This window comes from Corvus cornix, chromosome 1 (genome assembly GCF_000738735.6).
Source record: "Corvus cornix cornix isolate S_Up_H32 chromosome 1, ASM73873v5, whole genome shotgun sequence".
In the NCBI taxonomy this organism is placed as follows: Eukaryota; Metazoa; Chordata; class Aves; order Passeriformes; family Corvidae; genus Corvus; species Corvus cornix.
Window position 1 is genome coordinate 35,017,755 of NC_046332.1, and position 7,501 is coordinate 35,025,255.

A 7,501-nucleotide genomic window follows, 5' to 3' on the forward strand; every position below is an offset into this window, starting at 1 on the left:
GTTTTTAACAGGCATGCATGCTAACATATAAAGCTCTTCTGAGCAAGGTCAGAATAATTCACGATACGTATTTTGGCTCAGTCTGAGGATCATCAGCAAAACCTGTATACAGAAAATAGCAGGCAAGATTAATAAAAAATCTAATAGTTTATTATGATTTGGTTTAATAGCCCTTTCAGCTGCTCTTTTCTCATGACAATAAATATTGGCCTTTACCTGCCCATGAACCTTTGTTTACCTCGCCATGAACCACACCTCAGAAAAGACACCACAAGAAAGCTTTAGAGGAACTTTATAAAGGGCACATAGTGATAGGACAAGGGGGAATGGTTTTAAGCTGAACAAGGGCAAGTTTAGGTCAGATTTCGGGAGGAAATTCTTTACTGTGAGGGTGGTGAGGCACTGGCACAGGTTGCCCAGAGAAGTTGTGGATGCCCCACCCCTAAAAGTGTTCAAGGCCAGGCTGGATGGGATTTTGAGCAACCTGGTTAAGTGAAGGTGTCCCTGCCCATGTGTAAAGACTTACAGAGCACAGTAGCCTGTTTCAAACACTGTTAAGGCCACAGAAGGACTTTGTCATGAGATAAGCACAGAAGGGAGTGACGGGATGGCACTAACTCCAGTCCAAGCACAGGTGATATCTGGTTAGCACATCCTGGGTAACACATCCAGACAAAAATTCTCACTGTGGCAATCTGTATGAAGAAGTAACTGCTTGTATATCTATCACTGGTCAAACAAAGATCACCCCAAGTTATGGGACAGATGGCATCTGTGACCACCAACAACCACCAAAGCCCCCTGAATAGACCTGGAACTTGGACTGCAAGTTAAGCCACCACAGCAGGAACTCGATGTAAGATAAAGGTAGTACTATTGTCTTGGGTATTATCTCAGACCTAGGGGAAGGTTAGCAAAGCTGGGGGAGAAGAATGTATCACTGATAATGGACACAAAGAATGCAGAATTTATGGGCCACAAGGAAAGCCAACTCAGCTGAAATCAGCTTGGATGGAGTAAAAGGTAGTTCTGGCAGGGGGAAATTATGACCCCCAACTCACAGAGCAGCAACCCAAGAAACACACTAAGCTAAAAAGAAGAGAAAGACAAAGCATGTGGACTAATTAGCATTAGAAGTGAGGGAATAATTTAACCAATAGAATAAGAGAACTGTGTAACCTATGAGCAGTAATTCCTTTGTTTGCAAAGGTGTATAAATAGTGAAAAGCTTTGAATCACCTCGGGACCCCCATCACTAAGAAATTCAGGATGAAGAAGGATGAACAGGACAGGATGATGCTGGATCCATGGGTTGAGACTATCTGCTGCTTGATCCCTCTCTCTCTCTCTCTTTCTTCTCTCTCTTCTATTTCTTTCTCTTTCTCTACCTCACATCTATTGTTAAATAAAATTGTATTATTGACTTCCCCATTTGGTCTTATTTGCACCTTAATTCAGGCAGAGGCATCTCTCACTAGCTGGATCTTAACACCACGGCAGGGAGGTTGGAGCTAGATGATCTTTAACCGGCCCAAAAACATTGTATGATTCTGTATGGGAAGGATGCTTGTGTAGACACTCAATGGCCTGGAAGAACCAAGCCAGATCTGGTATTTTATGTCCAGACCCAGAATAGTTACATAGGAGTAATTTCTCTGTGTCAAAACTTAGTTTCAAAACACAGTCTTGTTTAAAAACTATTCCTTTTTAAGGCTAATTCCAGAACATTAGATGCCTTTGGGTAGGTTTACCTATTATTTTCTTTGTCTGATAAAAGTCCTACTTGAATATTTGAGATTTATCCTGGGGAGCACAATAACAGGACATGGTCACAGCAACATCTGACTGGAAGGTTCACTAGCCGTGAACCTACAAAACCTCAGCTATTTTGTGGAAACAGCCCTTTGCACGCTTCATCCCCAGGCGCCAGGAACAAACTCCCTGGATCAGACCACAGTTAGCATGGAGTATGCTCCAGCAGTTACCGGGATGCTCCAGCAGTTACCGGATGCTCTGTGAACCCACATCCCAATTAACCCCTCAACAATATGTTTGTGGGCCTAAGCACAAGACATTTAATCTGCAACATACAATAACAGGGACTCTTCAGCATCAGAAAGAGAATGTTCTTGTCATGTGAGAGATTCTGGATGCTAACAGAGGGTGGGAGCAATGGCTTTGCCAGTGAGTGGGTTTTGAGACAAGCTTTGAAGGAAGGGAGGATTCTTAGAGTGCTGAAAGCCTGAAAGGCTAGGATTTTTTTCCCCTCCAAATAACAAACAAGGCTGACACCACAGAGTCTTCCTATCCTGAGTCCCTGGGATACTGGAGAGAGAGGATGAGTGATTAGAAACAGCTGAAACACTGTTTTAAACCTCTATTAATTAATCCTGTAGCAATCCCACTGTCTTCAGAACTTCCTTCAACAGGAAATTTTCCTTCCATTCTCTGAATGCTGGAGACCATTTTTTTCCTTCTTATTATATGTCAAAAACTTGTTTTGAAATGAATTTGTCAGATTGCCCTGAGTGATGCTGTACCTACCAAATAACCCTGCAAATGTGAAGAACTACCACAGAGCGTTAAACAACTCACTCCACCTATAGGAAACAGCCTGTAGTGCATAAGCATCCCCCCCCCGGGCACGCTCACATCTGCGTTCCCACCACCAGGTATCCAGCTTGGCAGGACACCAACGTTCGCCTTCTAAAAACAAACCTGGGACAGCAGCAGGAGGCTGTCACGGGCTCTCTCCCACAACCAGTTTTAGTCGTCTTCCAAAGCTGGGGCTGGGAAGCAGCCTTTGAAGAGGTGCCCACAAGGAGAATTTCCTAACTTTCCCACAGGGCAAGTCTGCACCTCAGGATATGTGTGTATGGATCACATCAGTACTACTGCACAGGTAGGACACCCAGGAACCGTAGTGCTGAAAACCTCAACAATACAAGTCCTTCATCTGCAGCAAAAAGAGACAGGAACACACATGAAATAGGCGTTAATTGTGTTGTTCTTGCTCTGCACAACACTGACTCATTCCTTCCATTTTGACAGGCTATATCCAGAAGAACAACTCTCAGTGACGGCTGGTGCTGCCTGCAATCCTGGCAGAGATACAGCAAGATCACACCTCTTTTTATAGGTGTAAAAAGGCCAATGACAAGAAACAATCAAGATGGAAGAAGATATTTTTGTTTACTCTGCAAAATTGTTTGAGAAGTGGGCATGTGCTATTCTGTCCTTTCCACCTTTTTTCCTGGATTACTTTGTCACTGGGACAGGTTCTAATCTCCCCTATATGGAGATAAAAACTCCAGTTTTTATCTGGCAGTGTAAGTAACGTGGCCTTGCCTCTGTGAACTCTGCTTGCACTGAGCTTGCTTTGCTCTTGAGTGTGTCAGCTATGTGCATGTCATCTGGGAAAGCCAGAGGATTTCTCTGAGACTGACACAAAACTCACATGGGAGTAATTCCCTAAAGCAGAGCCACAACCTCATAATGGATCTCTACACAGAGAGGGGAAGAGCGCTGAGAAGAAATGCTGATATCAGGAGTGGTAACTGAAAGATGCAGCTGCTGACAAGAGAAGGGAAGAGAGTCCCAAGAAGCTTAAAAGAGTGAACCTCAGCTATCAAAACACCTTGCTGCTGCCCTGCTCTGAGGATAACCTAACTCAAATGCCTGAGATAGGAATTACCAGTAGGATGGTGATAATTCAAGACTGCGAAAAACCAAAAAGTGAAAAAGCTAAAAGCTGTATCTCTGTCTAAAACTTAAGCACCGCTGAAATCAATTGGAAGGTTACTGCTGTCTTTGATAGGAACAAGAGTTTACCTTCTGGAGACCTATTTCTAGCAATATTTCTAGCAATTAAGTGTGGTGTGGTCCTCTGAAAGCTTATGGGGTATAAAGCAGCGTGTGGGAGAAGGATGCTGTCATGAACAGTGGTTCACCCACCACCTTGTAGAAAGCTGTGGCAGAGGGGGGCCTTGGACATGGTCTGAGGAGCCCCAGCAGCCACAGCCAGCCCTGTTTGCTGGTTGCAGATGCTGCTCTTCTCTCATTGACTGAACGAGGCCTGAACGCCACAAACGTCCAAAGGCAGAAGCGTTAAACTGGTATTATCCCACAGAGTGAAACAAAAAGAAGCACAAACAGAATCATGCAAATCCATGGGATTATTAACATATATAAAAAAATAAAAATAACCCAAAAACCTGAACATACTCAGTCCCAGCTCCCACTGGAGCATGCTGCAGTGTGCTCACCTTTACCCGCAGGGAAGGGATGGGAGAACAAATACCAAATGCCAGATGTTCTATTGCATAATGTATTACTGGAAAATGGAATAAGGATGAATATATAGATCAGTGGTGAATAATACAAAATAACTAAAACCAAAATTCACTCTCATGCAAGAAGCACTATAGTTATCTACAGGAACCAGAGGAAACTCCATTCTTTATCAGAGTTTCAGCTAGACTTGACAGAGTACACTCATCAGGAATATGCCTCAGAAACTGATAAATCATATTATCTGGATCACTTTAACATCTCTAAAAAAAACCATACTGTAGAAAATTCTCATTCAATACGTTCAATTCACATACAAAGGGTTTGTTTTTTTACTTGGTAAGATGGCAGAAGCCGACTGCCTTATTTACACCCCTGAAGATTTTCCTATGTTAGATACAAATTAAGAAAATATCTTTTTAATCTCTTTGAAGAAAAAAGATTACTTTAAAAGTGACTGCTCCCCTTCTTCCAAAGACTAGAACTCATTGTAAAACAGGCCTATGATTAGTCTCTTGGTGTAAACCTACGTGCATTTGCCCAGGCCACCAACTCCTACCAGATGGAATCTGAACTCTGAGTCAGAGAGTTCCATGAAAGCAACAGCTAACAGGGACTCTCCTGTGTCTCAGTGGCTGCTTTCTCTGAGCCACATGTTCGTTCATGCAGTGAAATTTTAACTTAACTATAGCTTGAAGGCAGCCTCTGTTCTGAGACACTTCAGGGTAAAGGGACCAGCAGGTACTGAGATTGCATTTTAACAGATGGTTTCCTGGGTTCCTATGCCACCTACTTCTAAAGAGCAAGGTCCATGGCATGCTTTAACCCTAAGATATGATTTACATGGAGGCAAACAGCTTGGTGCAGCACAGACTGCCTTTTGGAAGAACAGTTGAAAGTCATCAGTTGTTTACCTCACCTCTGCTTTTCTCCATGCCTTGCTCCTTCTGACTGTTTCCTGACTCCAGCATCATTATTTGAGTACACCATGAAACCACACACTGAGCCTGAGACTATTTCTAGAGAAATGCTTGTGATACCTATTGAGAAAGGGTATGGCAACATCAGGATTGTGACAGATGCCTGGAAGAAGGCATGGAGGAGGAAAAAAAAGACAGGTAAAGGTACAGAAAGTAAGTTTCTACATATTGTCCTGATGAATGCAGTAGAAACACCTTAAAGAGGTGCTGGAAGTGCTGATATAGAGAACAAGTGCAAGCAAGTGGACAAAGACCAGTCAATTGAAATATATCAAGTAGCTTCATCCTAATGCTAGGGAAAGAGAAGGAAAAGGGAAGGACAGGCTTACATAATGATATTACTAAGGGCTTTATCATCTGGGCATCCTTGAACAGATGCTTAAGTTCATGGTTTCATGCTGTAGAACAGCACTGAGGCATTGAACTTTGGGGTTTGGGATGGAACATGGGGTCGCCATTTCAGGCATCCAAACCAGAGTGCAGTAGTGCAACAAGAGATCTGTGTTACTACAGCTTGATGAATGACTGCCCATGAGCTCTACACACTAATATTAAACAACTTCATCTTTCCTATCTGCAAGACAAAATGCGTGAACTGACCCTAAGATGAAGGTGGATCCCTTCCAAGGCACTGTGAGAGGAGTTTCAGCAGATGCATGTTGATTGTTATCCAGACAGGCTTAAAACAAACCTGAGGTGATATCTGATAAGATATCAGAGAGATGGCAAAATCACAATACCTACATTGCTTTTATTCAGATAGTCATATAAATAACCATGGTTTTGGCACTGATAGGCTACAGTTTTTCCCCATATATCATGGACTTTCCTTATAAGATGCACTAAAAAACTGCCCAAAGTTATTTTTCCTTTCTTGGACCCCGTAGAAATATGAATGTTATAAAACTGCCCTGGGAAAAAAGAGAGAGGACTGAGTTTCATACTAATAGCTACAGGGTTTTTTTTTAAATCCAAGCCCAGATCACAAGGCATCCCTTGTGTATTATAAAACACTCCATGTAAATAAATCATGAGCCTCTTAGGTGGAGGAGCAGTTAGGGACTGCTAGACTTTCCCTTCAGGGCCTGCGCTCTGAGTAGTTTAGGAACCTCTCTTTTTTTCTGTGCTCCAGGCAGATGTTTGAGTTAAGCTAAGTCATTCCAGCAGGTATTTCCCAACATTCATGTACCTTGGGATACCCTCCATCCCAAGCAAGCAGTCATTGGAATGGCTGGTGTATGGTGAGATCACTCACACACTCTGTTAGTAAGGGACCAGTAAAAGTGTAGAGGACAAAGTCAAGAAAGCAGCTGAGTGTCACTAGGCCTTTTTTTGACATGTTAATTCAGTTTATGATGCAGAGGTAATTAAAAAAATCGTCATTGCATTGTTCCTCAATTCAGGGAAGCACCAAAACTTCAGGATGCCCAGCAGTAATCTTTCTCATGGCTGAATCAAACTTTGTGTTTACATGGCATTTTCTGGAGTGAAAAAGTCTCTATCATTCTTCTGTCTCTTTAAGGAGTTTGATCTTTACGTATTCAAACACCTGTGGGTTCCAGTTCAAACTGGGCTGCTGAATAAAAAAGTAAATGTAATAGAGGCCATGTAAACATTGCACACACAAGCACACTCACAGATGAGCGGGAAATCTACATGTAAATAGTGCATCTGAGGCATATGTATGCTTAAATAGTGGGTTTGTGTGCCCTGGATACTGTACACTTGAATGAACTTTCCCTCAGTGCAAAAGTGTAGTTTTCCATCTTGTACTCGTAATTTTTTCCCCGTAAAAATATTTTAATTATCTAAGTCCCACAAGCCCAAGAGCTCCAGATGCATATTTTAGTTGTTTGTCATAATAACTATCCAACATAAAAAATGACTACCCTTTCAGCCAGAATGAGTTTGCACAATGTTTAATGTTGAAGTAGAACAGTATTTCTAATAGTGAAATAAGTCCTTGTAACAGTGTCATTTGTGAAACTTTAGAGCCAGCAGTGGAAAAATAAGATTTTTCTGGTTTTGCCATCTGATATTCTTAAAAAGGAAATAGGTCTCTAGAAGGTAAACTCTTGTTCCTATCAAAGACAGCAGTAACCTTCCAATTGATTTCAGTGGTGCTTAAGTTTTAGACAGAGATACAGCTTTTAGCTTTTTCACTTTTTGGTTTTTCGCAGTCTTGAATTATCACCATCCTACTGGTAATTCTTTGGGAAGAACTATGTACC